Below are 17,292 nucleotides of genomic sequence, written 5' to 3'. Positions count from 1 at the left end.
GCCAGCTGGAGGACCTCAGGCATCTCAGAGCCTCATTTCTTGCCCTGTGAACAGAGATCTGTGGGTGCAAAACGTGCACGGGGCCCTACTGTGCACAGGCGCTGCTGTGGACACAGCAGAGGAGACGGCCGAAAAGGAAGTGGATGACACGTAAAAGGCATAAGACATGGAGATGGCGACAGCAATTCCAGTAAAAGCAGAGCAGGCGAGGGGAAGATGGTGGCCAGGTAGAGAGGTGGATTTGCAAATAACACTCTTACAAATCGTTTCGCAAGTAATAACTTTGCAAATCTTCACAGGGAGGTCAGGGGAAGCCTCACTTAAAAATGAGCAGAGACCCGAGGAGAGAAGGAAGAAAAGCACCGTGTCCTGAGGCTCACCTACTGCCGCTATTAGGATCAAGTTGGGCTGCGGATGCCGAAAAGTCACAAGAGAGGCATCTTCACATAAAAGAAGCTCCCAGGTCGTCCTTTCAGGGCTATTTTGCCCACCCCATAATCATCAGGGTCCAGGCTCCTTCCATCTCTTTGATCCCCCATTCTTATCACTGATACCTGCCTCATGGTCCAAAATGGATGCCTGGGTGCCTACCATCACCTCTGTATTCCAGCTGGGGGTGGGGAGAAGGAAGCATGTGCTACCTCCCTTTGAAGGCATTTCCAGGAAATTCTGTTCATTTATCCCACTGGTCAGAACTGAATCATATAGCACAGACAGCTGCAAGGTACAATGGGAAATGTTTGGTTTTTTTTTTTCACCAGGTGGCTATGTGCCCAGATAAGTCAAAGGGTTCAATTGCTGTGGAGGAGAAAGACGGGATATTGGGAGACCCCACCAAAAACATGTAGCTCGATGGGGTTAGGTCTTACTTTTAAACCAGTGTATCTGAGAGACTTTGGCCTGCATAGAGAAGACAGATGTTATCAGGGCCAGCCCCTGGCCTCCACGCCAGGATGCTTTTCATTCATCCCAGGCTCCGCCTCCCCAAATACCCCAAGGTCAGAAGCTGGCCGCAGACCAAGTTCAGGCTCCGTGTTTCCAGGGGCCCCTCGGAAGGCAGGACCCCACCTATGGTCTGTGCTCGCTAAGCACCTGGGCCCAAGGCACCAGGCATCTCCCGTCCCACCTTGCGCCTGCCTGGTGAGGATGCCCAGCCAATTCATCTCCTTCTCCTCAGTAAACAACTGTCAGGGAAAATAAATAGTTTTTAATAGGCTCATTAATTGAATTCAGGGAGAAATAACCTTCTCCCCAGGCTGTTGAGAAGGAATACTCAAGACACACACAAGAAAGTCCTAACACCCCGGTCCGAAGGTGGAGACCCCCAAACAGTTCTAGCCATGTTCAGCCACACGGATTCGACCAGCAAGGGCGCCATCCCCCTCCCCGGCTTTTTCCAGCCTTCTCAAGGTTGGAAGTCTCCGGTGGGTGCTAACTGGGCTTTAACGCCTCAGTAGCCCTTGGCCTCTGCTCTACGCCTGTGGGCGGCAGCAGGATGATTTAATGTCAATTTTTTTTTCTTTTTTCTTTTGGTTCTCATCACATTTACTTCAAAGGTTCTGCCTTCTTATGTCAAGGACATACCAGGTTGCCCATTCACGACAGTAAGACAAATTTTTCTCCTTTAAGTTTTCAAAGAGAATGGGTTTCAAGAAAACTACCAAGTCACTAGGAGGACCAGGTAGATGGGGCAAAAGGCACATGTCAAAGTGAGTGACTGAAATTTTGGTGATGTCGGGGAGAGCACTGGATGGGGAGTCCAGAGGCCTCGATGCAGCCCACAGGGTGACTGAGGCACAGAACTAGAAGGTCAGAACTGAGCCCCTGCACCTGTCGAGGGCTCTGGCCACACAGGTGTGACTCGGTTTCCCCACCGCAGCTCAGGTGGTCCTGGGGCAGGCCTCCTGCAAGCCTGCTCTCAGCACTGCAGCAGGAGACTCGACACCCCTGGGAGAAGCCAGACTTGGGCCCTGCTGCTCCCAGGACCCCCAAACCCTTTGTGCCCCAAAGCTCTGTATGCAAGTCCCCCAATTTGCCCCCAGAAGGCATTCATCATCATGCCGTATTGTATGATGTTTAGCCAGTTACATCTTTGCCATGCCAGCACTTTCCAAGCACACTCGGTTCGGATCTTTCTAATCATTCAAGAGACAGTCTTACTCCCATTTTAAGACAAGGAGACTGAGGGCCAGGCAGGAGAATCCGCTGGCCCAGGGTCATGCTGTGCGTGAGGCCAAGACTCACACGTGGGTTATTCAGACATCCAATTCAATCCCTCAAAGAAAGCCTGGCCCATTCCTGGGGGCTCCTAAGTGACTTTTCTACCTATCTGGCCGGATGCACACGGTGTCAAATGAACATCAGGGCTACTTGAGTCTTAAAAATCCCCTGGCCCAGTTACTATGCCCTTTGGGGGTTCCCTGCTCCTTTGGGCTTCTCACCTCCTCCCCAGGAGACAAGAAACCTCATGGACTGTTTCAGGGTTCCCTGACCCCATGACACCTGTCCTCAGGGCCCCTGGCTCTCAACAGCCAATCATCATGGCTTCTGCGCCAAACAGCTCAGACATGCAGAGACTCATGAAGGCAAGCGAGTGGCCGAAGTCACACAGCATCTCCACTGGGGACTTGGTCTCCTAGCCTCCCTGCCCAGGGCAGTGGGAACTGAGTGAGGGCGTTTCAGCTGCCTGATGTGGGGCTTTCCCAGCCACCATGACCCGCCTAATCTGGACAATTAGACACGCTGGTTCTAGTGCAGGAGGGCAGTGGCTCTCAAAAACCAGGGTGGCTGGTCTGGGGAGAGGGAGCCAGGTGGAGCTCCCATCCTGAAAAGGGGGGCAGACAGACCGCAAAATAGCAACTGAAGAAGTAAAATAAAAAGAGTGCCGGGGGGGCTTCCCTGGTGGCGCAGTGGCAGAGAATCTGCCTGCTAATGCAGGGGACACGGGTTCGAGCCCTGGTCTGGGAGGATCCCACATGCCGTGGAGCGGCTAGGCCCGTGAGCCACAGCTACTGAGCCTGCGCGTCTGGACCCTGTGCTCCGCAACGGGAGAGGTCGCGATAGTGAGAGGCCCGCGCACCGCGATGAAGAGTGGCCCCCACTTGCCACAACTGGAGAAAGCCCTCGCACAGAAACGAAGAGCCAACGCAGCAAAAATAAATAAATAAATAATTAAAAAAAAAAAAAAAAAAAGAGTGCCGGGGAACACTGCCTGGATAGGGTTGGCCTGGCCAGAAATGGAGCTCCTGGCGGAGGAAACAGCAAGGACGAAAGCCTGGAAGTGGGAGAAGAAGAAGGTCAAGGTGGTTGGCACAGAATGAGTGAGGAGGGAGTGGGTGGAGAAGCCGGCAGGGGACTGGCTGGCAAGCAGGGTTTGGGTGTGCCAACCAGAGAGGCAAAGCAACTTCCCTGAAGTCACACAGCTCATAAGAGGCAAAAACATATCTCAGATCCAGACCAGCCGACAACATGTCCCTCCTTCTGCGACCAACCTTCTGGCTCCATAATTGCTATGTGCTCCAGCTGGGCAAAATGAAACCGCAGAGCCTCCTTGTGTAAAAATTATTAAGAATTTCAAGAAAGCAAGAGCAGATCATTCAACCAAGTAAAGACCCACTGAACCTCCACAAGCACAGAAATGCCACCTCAGTTCACCTGTGGGCACACAGGCAGCCCCAGGAAAAGGCTCCAGCGTGCCAGTTTCTCATCCTCACTCCGTACCTCAGTTTCCCCATCTGCCAGGTGGGGCGACAGCTGCCACCTCTCAGGGCTGTTCTAAGGATAAAGGAGAAAGTTTGAGTGAAGCCGGAGCCCAGGGCCAGACACGCAGTGTAGGCTCCATGACGGGGACTTCATGCCTGTTTGGGTTATTTCTCCTCCGTTGCAGTTCTTTGGGAAATTGTGGGTGTGGAGCTCCATCCACATCTCCCCCAGCGGTTCATGAAGATGGGGGATGGGAGAGCACAGTCATTTAGTCCCTGCTTGTGTACCCTGGGTGCCAGGTCCCATATCAACGTGACAGCATTTAACTCCCAATGACACAGCAGGCAAGATGTATCCCCATTTCATGGATGAGAAAAGCGAGGCTGGGGGGAGGGAATAAGGGGTCACCTCACACAACCGAGGAGGGCCTGTACCAGGATTCGAACTTAGTGCTCCGGCCTCCAAAGGCCAGGTGGGGAAAAAGGGGAAAGACATGCCCGCAGCAGCCCCTCCATCTCCCAGATCCAGCACTGTCACCAGAAACCCCAGCCGTTCGTGCTTCTAGAATCCATACGTCAGGGGCAATTACACGCTTGTGATAATCAACTGGGCCGTGGGGCCGGGACAGGTGGGCAGCGGGAACCCGTTAGCAATCTCGGCATTTGAGTCCAGCAAGACGGTGCAAGGCATGGGAGGCGGATGTTCATGGACAAGCCAATGGCCCGGCTGCCTGGTTTCTCTCACCACTGGGGTCTGGAGCACAAATCAGGTTTTCTAAGGCTCAGCATTACTGACATTTAGAACCTAATCATTCTCTGTGGAGGGCCATCCTGGGCGCTGCGGGATGTTGAGCAGCATCCCTGGCCCCACCTGCTCGATGCCAGGAGAGCCCCCAGTCGTGATGACCACAGATGTCCCCAGACATTGCCCTGTGTCCCCTGGAGGAGCGAAATCGCCCCTGGTTGAGAGCCACTGTAATGAACTCTACTGATAACGCAGGTGACCCGGTGCCCCAGCCCCAAGAGCAAACAGGTATTTCCGGAAAAGACAGGAGGCGAGGAACGGGTCCTGAAGCCAGAAGATAATTCACAGCCCTGCCCCGTGGGATGAGCCGGCTTCCTTCTGTGTAGCGTTTAAGTTTATCATTATGACCAATATTAATATAATCAGAGCCAACGTTTATCGAGCGCAGCTGCTGGCCCAGGCCCTGTTCTCAGCCCTCCCCGTGAATAATCGCACCGCTGCCTCCAAATAACCCCTCAAGGTGGCTGTGATTCTTCAATCCATTTTACAGCCTGGGAAACTGAGGCTTGGGGACCGCAAGTGAGGTGTCGAGTCCACACAACTGGCAAACGGAGGTGTTGTATGGAGAAGAACGATCAAAGAATGAAAAACTAGGGCCATTTCATGTTAAAAAAAATCTAGATTTCTGGTTTATCTTGGAAAACCAAGCAGATCTGGCTGTGGAGCCATTCAGGGCTGCCCGTCTGGTGCCCACCACCCCTTGGCATGACCTGCCCAGCCCTGATGGGCACTGGGGTTTGAGAATGACATTTCTGCCATGTCTTTTTTTTTTTTTTTATTTTTAGTGGAGTATAGTTGCTTTACAATGTTGTGTTAGTTTCTACTGTACAGCAAAGTGAATCAGCTATACATATACATATATCCCCTCTTTTCTGGATTTCCTTCCCATTTAGGTCACCGCAGAGTACTGAGTAGAGCTCCCTGTGCTATACAGTAGGTTCTCATTAGTTATCTACTTTATACACAGTATCAATAGTGTATATATGTCAATCCCAATCTCCCAATTCATCCCACGCCTCCCTTTCCCCCTTGGTATCCAAACGTTTGTTCTGTCATGTTACCCTCTCTGGACTGGTGTGAAGACATCCAGCCCACCCTTCTAGTGCGAGGTCCAGCTGGGCAGGCAGGCAGGCAGGCGTGGCTGTGTGGCTTTGGGCAAGTTCCTCTCCCTCTCTGGGCCTCGGCATGACAGTTGTTCCAAGAGGTGTTTCCCCAGTTTCCAGGTCTCCACTCTGCACCCAAGCTCTGGGGCTTTCAGCAAACTCTAGCTGTACGTGTGGAAACTGCAATGTGAACTCCTCAGTGTCGGGACCCCATGTGGTCACCCACCTCTTGCTTCTGCTTCCCTCACCTCCTGCCACACAGCTGAAGATGCTCCACCTCCCAGATTTGCACCTGCTGTTCCCAATACCTGTTCAACTCAGAAAGGTCCCCCTGATCCCCACCCCCAGACAAAATAGTGGCCTGGTGACCTGCCGGGGGCAGGGGTCATTTCCAGTCTCTGCAGAGCCCTACTGCAGCCGATATTTTTCTTGCTTAGCTTATTTATGTATTCAGTCTCTCCCAATAGACTGCAGGGTCCAGGGGATGGAGGACCGAGCCTGCCTTGTTTACGGCTGTATCCCCAGAATTCGACTTTCATTTGCTTTTATTTACAAAAAGAAAGGAAAAGAATGTACGAAGCGCTTTCTGTCTACTTGGCATGTATTTGTTCATGAGTAAAGCAACACCAAAGCACCCATTTTACAGATGAGGAAACTGAGGCACACAGCAGCTACATAACTAGTCCAAGGCTCCACAGCTGGTCTACATAAATAGTCTGAGGCCCCACAGCTGGTGAGCAGCAGAGCTGGGATTTGAACCCAGAGTCTGGCTCTTGAGTTCTCTGGCCGCCGGTATTCAACAAATACTGATTGATTGAATGAATGAATGAATTGGAAAATGAATGAATGAAGGCTCACACACCAAGCTTATAAACTGACTGCTTTCCTGAGCACCTCTCAGCAGGGCCCGAGTCAAAGCTGAGCCCACATGGCCCTGAATTGTCCCGAACCTCCCCCCAGGCACTCACCCAGATCCACCATAGCTCTGGAAGTCGGGGGGCCACTGTCTGAGGTCTCAGGTGTGTGGGAGCCACCTGCCCTCTCCGCCTGCCTGGCCTGGCTTCCTATGGCTCAGATCCTGCCAGGCCCTGGCCCGGTCCTGCTGCACAAGTGGGGCGGCCTTGATTAGGCAGCCAGTGACGGGGAACGCCCCAGTTTGCAGTGGCTGAGTCATCCTAACATTTCTCCCATGCTAGACCCCGTGAGGGGCTGAGGGTTGGGGGGTGCTGCTGGGGAGCCCCCACCAGGCAGGTCTGGCTATGGATCAACACATCACTTTACACGCATTAACTCATTTAATCCTCCCAACAAAGCGATGAGGTGGATAGCATTACTCTCCATTTTACAGATGTGACCATGGAAGCACAGAGAGGTTGGGCAACTTGCCCTAGGTCACACAGCCAGCGAGTGGCAGAGCCGGGATTTGAAACCAAGCAACCTCGGACCAGCGTCCATACTCTTACCCTCTGAGGAAGGCAGGTGGGAGCCCCGGAGTCTCCACAGTGACTCTCACCCAGCAGGTGAACCGTCATCAAAGCTACTTCTTTGACAATGGGGCAGAGCCCTGGCTCCTTCCCAGGGGTTAAGACTTCAGGTTCTGGCAGCCACTAGTCCTGGGTAAGATTTCCAGTTCTGTCACTTGTGGACTGTGTGACCTCAGGCCAGTGAAGACCTCTCTCTGTGCCTCAGTTTCCCTTCTGCAAAATGGGGTTCCGAGCATGCTCTTAAGGTGCTTACTCAGCGTAGGACCTGGCACAGGCACCAACTCCAAATAAGTCAGAGCAGCCATTATTATCCCCCGACATCCCCTCATTTGCTGATCACGGGGTTAATTATAAGTGGCATTAAATTATACACACACAGACGCATCGACCTCCCTTCCCCAGAACCCCTGAATTTCCACCAACACTCAATTACCCACACGACAGCACGACAATAGAGCATCTTCCCGGCCCCTCTCCACCTGGCCTGCCTCCATCCGAGGGTCCCAGGCCTCTGGCACTGAGGCTGCGACACCATTTGGGGGCCGGGCGTCATAAGACAGATGCAGCCAGCAACCGATGACACGTCCAAGAGCTGAGGGAGGCACTTTACCTACAGCATCTCCTGTCCAGGCTTGCCATGAAGCAGGCTGTGACTGCTCTGATCTTAGAGATGAAGGAGCACAGAGAGGTCAACCAACCAGCCCAAGTATGCACAGCAGGGTGGGTGCTGGAAATCAGGCCCCCCCACCCCGAAGCCAGAGGCATAACCTCATTTTGTAAGTGAGGAGGCTCCCACACGGAGAGGTTAAAGGGCAGAGGCGATGCCACAGAGAGAGAGAGAGAGGAAGGAGAGAACCAGGAAACAAAAAAATCGGGATTTTCAGTTTCCCCAGGAGCAAACGCCTGGCCTTCCTACAGGGGACTGATGTAACAGCAAAGAGTTCAAAAAACAAACCGAAAAAACTCAAAAGCCGCAGGGACCATCCAGGGAGTTCTGGAGAAAATCTGCCCCTTCAAAAAAAAGGGTATTTATGGGAGCGGGGTCACTGTGACCCAGAAACCCAAGCTCGAAGCCTCAGATCAGGGTGGAATCCATGGGAATGAGTATGGGGATCTCCGGGGAAAGAAACCTCGGTGTGTTTTCAGGTCTGGAATCCTTTTGGCCTCCGCAGGACTGGGAGGGCGCCTCGATTCTGAGAACAGGAGAGGGATTCCACGGCCAGCCCGGAATAGCACCAACCCCCAGGTCCAGCCTGGCCAGACCAGGGGGGAGGGGCAGGGGCACCGGCAGCTCCTCAGAGGAGGGGAGAGAGAAGAGAGACAAAAATAAAGCAACACGAAAGTCGGGGCCTGTCCGTGAGTCACTCCCACCCGCTCGTTAATTTTCGCCTTTGCAGAAGTGTAAGCCAATTGATTTTTTTCATGCTCCCCCTACACAACACCCCGCCCCCCGCCCCCCCCCCCGACAACGCTTCTGAAATATCAGAGACAAGACAGAAATGGTACGTCGGGGTTCTTTTTTTTTTCCCTGTGTGTGTGTGTGTGTGTGCCTTTTCTTTCCTTAGAGAAAAAAGAGAGAAGGGGGAAAACCCCCAAACCACACTCGAAACCCGTGAGCTTCTAGAAGGCCAGAGGGGGTAACAAGTTGGACCGCTGGGTCAGCAGACCCAGGTGTCACCACTTCCTGTGCATCTCAAGCTAAGATCTGCCTACGTCCGGGCTGTCCGTCCTCCTGGTGACAGGCTGACATGCGCTTGAATTTCACCCCCTTCCAACACCCCATCTTCTCCGGCTATAAGCCAGGAGCTTTCTGGTTCCAGGCTGAAGTCAGACAAAATGTTTGAAACCATCTGAAAAGCCCTCATTCTCCCCAGAGCAGTGGTGTGACTTTTGTCCACGGACACACACGGGGTTTTGTCAGCTTGGCACCTGGAACTTGCCCCCTGTCCCCAGTGGAGGCTGAGCCCCCCTGCCTGGCCGGCAGCTGGGGTCTCTCCACACACCCCCGCCGGGCATCTTTTGTAGCAGGGAAGGACAGGGCAAGGGCAGAGAGGGGCACCTCCTCCTTGCAAATTCTGGGAAACGGGCCACCCACCCACAGAGGGTGTGCCAGGAGGCTGTCCTAGGTGCAGAGGAAAGCGGGGTGGCATCTCAGCGCCCCTGCCTAGGCCCCCTGCCTCTTTCCAGAAGCACAAGCCCTCCCTCTACACCCAGAAAGGGAGCCACGGCCCGCAACGTGCTGGCCAAGCCCACTGCACTTCCCAAGGACCTTTCTCAGGCTCCAGATGACTCTACAAATGGAACCTAATGCAGCTCCATCTCGGGGGGGGGGGGGGGGGGGGCGGGGATAGCTTTCAGCTGCAAACATTAAGCTTTGTCAATTATCCCCCAAACCTGCCAGGTTTATAAATATCCGTCTTTATTTTTAGGGTTTTCCTCCCCATCCTGAAGTCTCTCAGTGCCCCCCCACTCCCCCCATATGCAATGGCTACACTAAAGTCACGCGAAGCAGGTGAACCCGGGGCTCCCGGGTGCCGCGCCTCAGAGCCACGTAGTCCCTGCCTGTTCCTGCCTGCCCCTTCCCGGCCACCTCGCTGACCATTGTTTGGTGGAGTAATCAGCGAAGCCACAGGTCTCCCAGCGCCTGGCTCCTGGGAGCGGCAGCTGGAGGTGCGCTGTGCTCCAAAACCTGCAACAGGCTGTTCAGTGCCAACCCAGAAGGCAGGAGGGGAAATCGAGTCACCCCTGGAAAGCCGTTTGCTGAGGAGAAGTGGATCTGTCTCCCCAATCCGTCCCGGGTCTAGGGAATACCAGGCAAAGCCCCACGCTCTGAGCAGCCCAAAGAAGAAAATGAGCGCACAGTGATGGCTGCAGAATTGTCCCCCCAGATGCCACCACTAAATCCCTGACATCCAGGGAGCTTCTCCCCTTCCACCTGCTCCTGACACCTCGGCCCAGAACCACAGCCCCAGTGTTGGGAAAAAAATGCCCCATGTTTCTGAATGCGGCCCACGGATATGTGAAGATGCCCGGGATCCCCTGGGAAGCAGGGAAAAAAGAAAGGTGCTCGGAATGCTGCAAGGGGCTAGAAACAGAAGCACGGTCAGTGGGCGATGATTCCTGTGCAGGCAGCAGGCAGGCGCCTGGCTGGCAGTGCTCCTCTTTCTGTGCCCACCACAAGGCCAGGGCCCCTGGGGGAGGAGGGTTCCCCCAAGGAGCCCAGCCCACACCCCAGCAGCGCCCTCCAACGCCACACCCCGGCCACACCAGAATGACCCATCCCCCTGTCCCCGCAGAGGGTGAGGAGTGGGCCAGGCGTGGCCTCTCCTCGCAGGATGGCCACCGACATGACAGCACCAGCCCCCGTCCCCCCCTGGGGGGCCGATGTCATCGGCTAGGTGGCAGGAATAGAAAAGCGTATGAGCTCACCAGGCAGGCCGGGTCTCCCACGACGTTTTGTTTGCCTGTGCCCAATTATACCAAACTCTCAGGGCAATCAAGTATGGTGGGTGGCTGCCCCCAGGGGGCTGGGGGGGCCGGGGCCCCAGGCAGAAGTGCACCGTCATGGTGAAGGTGCCCCCCAGGCCCGGGCACAGGGCAAGACGAAGCTTTCTGGAGGGGGAAGAATGGAGACACAACAGCAGGCATCAAGAGATGCCTCTCGGAGGGCATTGTCGGGGGGCGGGTAAGGGGAGCCAGCCAGAGACCCAGGCCCAAGTTGGTGGGCTCTAGAATTGGGGGGTGGGAAGCAGCCACCCCCCAGCCCCAGCTGCCTGCCTTCCGCAGCCAAAGTATCAGCTGGCAGAGGAAGAAGAGAGCTGAGGGACAGAAGGTAGGCGAGATTGGCAGGGGGAGGGGGCACAAAGGAAGGGGACCCTGGGAGGGGGAGGGGAGCTATGCAAATGGTAGAATCGACAGAGTCCCTCAGCGATTAATAAAAGCTCCAGCAGCGGCGGCTGGTATCACAGGAGTCGAGGCGCGGGCTGGCTCTCTCTTCTCACTGGCGCAAGATGGCTCAGAGGGGGAAGCAGGGCACCCCAAACAAAAGGAACCCTTGCCCCCTGCACCCCAGCAACAGCAACAATGGGGAACATCAAGGGAAGAACAGAACCCCGGCAGCCAAAGTCCTGGGGAGGGGGGGCGCGGGGAGACCAATGGGGGCCCAGAGCAGGTGGGTCCCTGTCCTCGGGACCCTCGGGAACCCTCTGGCTTTTGTCCCCGCTTCTCAGAGTCCTAATACCCGGTCTGGACACCTCAGACACCCACCCACCTCTTCGCGAGCTGGGGGCCAGGCTGGTTTTTCAGGGGTTTGGCTAGAGGCAGAAGGGCCCCACACTCAGAATGAAGACTCCCCCAGATGGAGATGGGGGGACAGGGGAATCCCAGCTGAGCCCGAGAGGGGGAGGGGAGGCACCCCCCAGATGAAGGCGCTGGGGAGGTTTGTTAATTTGAGGGATGAGGACCCTAGCGGGTGGCTAAATTTGAGGAAGGGTTGCAGAGGAAAGGACACTCAAAAGCTGCTTATTTAGGGGGCTACTAGAGGAGGATTTGAAATCGGGGAAGAATCACTAAAGAGGGATTTGGGGGGTGTGGCTGAAAAAAAGATTCCACTTTGGGGTGGATTCTCTGATTTGAGATTTTTGGAGAGAAAGCAGCCAAAGGAGAGTTCTCTGATTTAGGGGGAGTTTCGTGGGGGTAAGTGTCCAGGATTTGTGTGTGTGCTGAGGGGGGGAGGGCGGAATTCTAAATTTGGGAGTGATTTCCGTAAGGAGCAGTGAACTTGGCCGCAACCCGGACAAAACCCTTGCGCTCAGAGTATGGGCGCTCGAACTCGGGGGGCTTCCCTCCGGGCACGGCGCCCCCCACCCGCACCCCCTTCAACCTGGTTCAGACGGCTCCGCCCCTCGGGATGACGTCACCGCCCCTCCCCCCAAGCCCCCGAGGGGGCTCCCGGGGCGTGCAGAACCCGCGAGGCTGGCAGCTCCAGGGGCGGCTTCCCCTCTCCCGGGATCCCCACGGGGCCCCCAGCTCCGAAGGGAGGTCGGGGGCCGGGCGCGCGCGCCCGCCCGTCCGCCAGAGTCCCTGGGGCCGGGGGCTGCCTTGCCCCACCTGGGGGAGCTGGGAGGGGGAGCTGGGGCCACAATAGGGTGGGGCAAGGCTAAGGTAGCGGAAGGCTCCCCACCAAAGGATACATGAGGCCGGGAGGGCGCTAGGGGGAGACAGCATTGAGTAGGGGGGTCCTCTAGGGGAGGGGGATTGGAGAGCGAAGGCGGCGGGCACAGCAGCGGCCCTGGGCGCACCGGCCAGTCGGTGCTCCCCTCGCTCCCACCTGGAGCCGACTGTCCCGGGCTGGTCTCCACTCCGGGGCGCCCGCGCGGCCCCCACCCCCAGCACAGCACCCCCTGCCTCCGGGACCCGGCCGGGGAGCCTGGCCGGGCGCCGCTGGAGCCAGCACCCCCTCCCCACACACGCGCGTCCTCCCTCCGCGCCTTTGCCCCGCCCGCAGCCCGGGGTGGTGCAGCCGGCGGCGCTGGGCAGCTTCCAACGCCGCGCTCCGGGCGAGTCCAGCCCAGCCCCCTCCCCCGTCGTGGCGAAGCCCCCCACCCCGCCCGCCGAGCCCTCCCCGCTGCCCCTGTCTGCCCCGGCCCAGCCCCTCAGGGGCATTGTTCGGACGCAGCTTGCTGGGCTCAGCGGCTGGGCGTGCAGCCGGCTGCAGCGGAGCATCCTCCAAGCACAATGGCCGGGCAGGCTTCCCCGGCACAAAGCCGGCGCTTTGCCCACTCCGCTGCCTCCGAGAAACCCATTGGAGCGCCCGCATTTTTTTAAATCGAATTCATGATCTTTTTTTCCCCCTTTACCTGGAGGCTGGCTGGGCTGGGCTCCCCCGGCTCTGCCCCGCTTCACATCCTGGCTGTTGCATGGGATTCGAGCGGAGCCCGAGCGCCAGCGGCTCGCGGCGTGCGCGCGCCGGCCGGGCTGCCGGGCGGGCGGCGCGAGGACACTCACTGCGGCTCGCGCTCCCCTCGCGCCGGCTCGCGCGCCCCCCCAGCCGGTGACGTCATCCCTTCCGCTAGCGCCGCCGCCGCCGGCTGGGGGCGGGGCCGGCCCGGGCGTGTCACTGCGCAGCCGCGCAGTCGCCACGCCCCTCGGCCAATGAGGCGGCTCGGCGAGGTCACCTGGCCCGGGGCGTTTAAAGGGCTGTGGGAGCACGTGGGGGCGTGGGGCTTCGCGTTACACGTGGGAGGCGGCGTCAGCCCGGGTTACCCGTCTGTCCGCGGGTCCGCCCGCTAGCCCCAAGGAGCTTGGCCCAAAGGCCATGGTGTTTGCCATGTGCTGCTCTAAACTCTGCCATGGCTCCCCAGTGCCATGGCTTCCCAGTGCCCTCCGTGTAAAATCCAGCCCCCTCTGGGGGGCCCACTTCTCTGCGTTCGCACCCATCACTCTGCCTCCAGGTGTCCATACCTAAGCCAAGCCAGCTTCTTACAGTTCTTTCAATCTGTTCACTGCTGACTCAGGGCCCTTGCCCCTGCTGTTTGTTCACCTGGAATAGTCTTCCCCCAAGATCTTTCCCTTCTCTTTTTTCCTGTCTCTGCTTAACCTGCAGCTCCTGGGAGGAGCCTTCCTTGACCATGACCATCAGCCACCCCACGCTCCATTCTCTGTGCCATTGTCCTGATTTAATTCTGGTCATGCTAGGGTGTGGATCTCCATGGGGCCTGGAGATCCCTGTGTCTTGGCTGCATGAATGAGGGAATGAGTGAGGGAACATTGCCTGCAGAGTAACCACTTTACAAACATCTCTTCTGATTACCATCAGCTGCTGCCCTTGAGGCAGGACAAACCACAGTAGGAACCCCAGCTCAAACACTAACTTGCCGTGTGGGGCCCTGCCTCAGCTTTCCCACCTGCAAAATGGGTTTGCTTCTCTGGGTCTCAGTTTCCCATCTGTGAAATGGGGCAAGGTGGCCGCTGCTCACAAGAGAGTGTAAGGATGAAGTGTGATACTGTGCCTGCCTGGCCTGTAGTTGGTGCTTGAAAATGGGATAATGAGAAGAGGAAAAAAAAGAAGAGAAAAATGGAAAGATTACCACGGAGGGTGGGAGGGCTCAAAGACACCAAACAAGATTGCACATAAAATTATTGTATTCTGAACCTGTTGGAAGCGTTTTATTTCTCCAAGGTATGTGTTTGGAGAGGGCCTCATCCTCACAAAAGGACTCAAGTTTAGAATTTGGGGTTTTTTCCTCCAAAACCATTGATTCATTCATTCCTGTCCAAAGATGCAGATATAAACAAAAGGCATTAACTCAGGGAACAAAATGAGAAGGTGGAAGTCATAAATAGGAGAAAAGAGAGGAAGAGAATGAATAATTCAACAAGGAACCTAAATTAAGCTTGGAGTTTCCCAGCGGCCAGTGCAGGTTTGCAGAACCTATTTTGTCCTCCTTCCTAGCAGTGTGACCCTGACCTAGCCATTGACAGTCTAACCTTGGTTTTCTCATCCAAGCAATTGGGAAACAGCCTCATCTTGAAGAATCAAATGGGATGGTCTGTGCACAAACGCTTAGCTGATCTGAGGTACACAGTAGGTGCTCAAGCCTTGCATACTCGATGGAGGTAGAGTGAAATGAGACTGCTGGCTCTGGAGGGGCTGGACACGGCATGAGCCACACTCAGCCCTGCCACCTATTAGGAGAGGGACTTTGAACAAGTCACTCAGAGGCTCACTGTTACCATCTGCAAAAAGGGTACAACCACATCTACCTCTGAGAGTTCTTGTGAGCGGCAAAGGAAAACAGTTGTAAAATATGGTGCAGGAAACCAGCCCATTCAGGCCATCAATCTGTGTGCCAGGCTGTTTTTAGGGCTGGGGCACAGAAATAAACAGAAAGGCTAAAACATTCCTGCCCTCCAGGAGTTGAGTCCAGTGGAGGAAATAGACAATATCTCACTTGGGGTAAAAACCCAAGTCCTCCTCGCAGCCCACAAGGTCCCCCACTGCCTGCCCCTATCACCTCCCTGCCCTCACCTCCTCCATCTGCACCCCTTGCTCACTCCATTCCACCCATGCCAGCCTCCTCACTGTTCCTTGCAAACATCAGGCACAGTCCAGCTTCAGGACCTTTGCACTGGCTGTTCCCTCTGCCTAGGATGCTGTTCCTCCTGCTCTTCCCAAGACTGGACCCTCCTCATCCTTCAGATCTCTGAAAGACCCTCCCTGACCATCTTGCCAAAGTTTATCTTCATCTCAGTACCAGATTATTTATTACAATTTGGAACTGATTACTCTCTGGGGCAGTTTGCTTGTTTTCTGTCTGTCTCCCCACTTTTTTTTTTTTTTTTTTCTTTTTGCGGTATGTGGGCCTCTCACTGTTGTGGCCTCTCCCGTTGCGGAGCACAGGCTCCGGATGCGCAGGCCCAGCGGCCATGGCTCACGGGCCCAGCCGCTCCGCGGCATATGGGATCCTCCCAGACCGGGGCACGAACCCGTATCCCCTGCATCGGCAGGCGGACTCTTAACCACTTGCGCCACCAGGGAGGCCCTGTCTCCCCACTTTATCTGTGCCTGTTTGCCCATCTGCCAATGTAGGATAGTAATAGTCTCTATCTCCTAAGGTTGTTAGGAGGGTGAAATGAGTTACACCATCTAGAGTCTAGAAGCGTTGATAAATGTGACCACTGTCAATGGAAAAACCAGGATGACTAGCCAGGTGATCATAAAAATCAATACAAGGAGAACAGAACATCCTAGTCTGATATTGTTGCAGCCTCTGGCCAGCCCCAGAGGGTTGACAAGTGTCAGAAGGGCATTAAAGATCCTGTAACACCAAACCAAGACCTCCTGCAAGCTGAAGCTTGTAAAGGAAAGAGGAGAGAATGTTCTCCCTGGGGGCACAGCTTAAGCCTCAAAATTCTACAAGGTGGAAAATACTAGAATTGGGAGGTGGGGCATAGTAGGTTCTGGGTCTCTTTTGTGTCTGCCAACCACAGGGACTAGCAAGCTGTGGATGTGACTCATTGCTTGTTGGGTGAAACGTTCAGTTAATGAACATCTCCACCTTTTGCAGGGGAGTGGTGGGTTTTCTTCACCCTTCCACCACACTCCTCCTTCCCTGACAGCCCAACCTCCACCCCAGTATCTCCCAGAACCTGGTAATTAGCTTCATTGTGTTTTTATTGAGACAACTCCAGAGAAACCATCAACAGCCCATCATGGTATGTACACAGGACTCCTCATGCCAAGTTCACGGAACCCAGCCTTAAATTCCTTTTTTTTTTTTTTTTTTTTTTTTTTTTGTGGTACGCGGGCCTCTCACTGTTGTGGCCTCTCTCGTTGCGGAGCACAGGCTCCGGATGCGCAGGCTCAGTGGCCATGGCTCACGGGCCCAGCCTCTCCGCGGCATGTGGGATCTTCCTGGACCGGGTCACGAACCCGTGTCCCCTGCATCGGCAGGCGGACTCTCAACCACTGTGCCACCAGGGAAGCCCCCAGCCTTAAATTCTTGCAAGCCATTTCCAAAATATCTCCCCTACAACTCTGCCCTATGCCAGAGAGTCCACTGTCTTTGTGCCTTCCTTCAAGTTAAACATTTCTCTCTGTCTCTTCCCAAGTTCACTTCAAATGCCAAAGAGAAAAGGGGCAGACGGAAACACCCCATTTGCTGACTGGCTGCTCTTTACAGGGTTCAATGTGGGGCCCCTTTGTGGGGCCCCTGATTTAGTTTATCAGGTAAGCATTAGGGCTCTGGAGTCAGAAAGACATGGTTTCAAATCCTGGTGGTAGCACTTAACAGAATTCAACATCCCTTCATGATAAAATACTCAGCAAACTAGGCATAGAGGGTATTTCCTTGACCTGATAAAGAACATCTACAGCTAACATCATACTTAATGATGAAAGACTGGATGATGTCCCCCTAAGATCAAGAGCAAGACAAGGATGTCAGCTCTCACCAATCCTATTTAACATTGTACTCGAGGTTATAGCCAGGCAATTAGGCAAGAAAATGAAATAAAAGGTATCCAGACTAGAAATGTAGAAGTAAAACTATCTCTATTTGCACGACATCATTTGGTAGATAGATAATCCTAAGGAATCCACTAAAAAAAAAAACTATTAAAACTAGTAAACAAGTTCAGCGAGGCTGCAGGTCACAAGATCAATACACAGAAATCCATTGTATTTCCTAAGCATTGGC

The 17,292-nt window shown here is 55.1% G+C and overlaps 1 protein-coding gene across 7 annotated transcripts in view; it reads right to left on the bottom strand.

The window, feature by feature from the left end:
* The window catches only part of PTPRS (protein tyrosine phosphatase receptor type S), a 102,617-nt gene extending 89,516 nt beyond the window's left edge, over positions 1–13,101 (bottom strand). For all 7 annotated transcript variants that reach the window (XM_060094394.1, XM_060094397.1, XM_060094396.1 and 4 more), the window contains exon 1: positions 12,952–13,101. The gene's annotated coding sequence lies outside the window, so the exon portion shown is untranslated. The remainder of the gene's footprint in view (positions 1–12,951) is intronic.
* Positions 13,102–17,292: the final 4,191 nt, after the last annotated feature.

This window comes from Mesoplodon densirostris, chromosome 3 (genome assembly GCF_025265405.1).
Source record: "Mesoplodon densirostris isolate mMesDen1 chromosome 3, mMesDen1 primary haplotype, whole genome shotgun sequence".
In the NCBI taxonomy this organism is placed as follows: Eukaryota; Metazoa; Chordata; class Mammalia; order Artiodactyla; family Ziphiidae; genus Mesoplodon; species Mesoplodon densirostris.
This window is presented reverse-complemented; position numbering and strand designations above follow the sequence as displayed.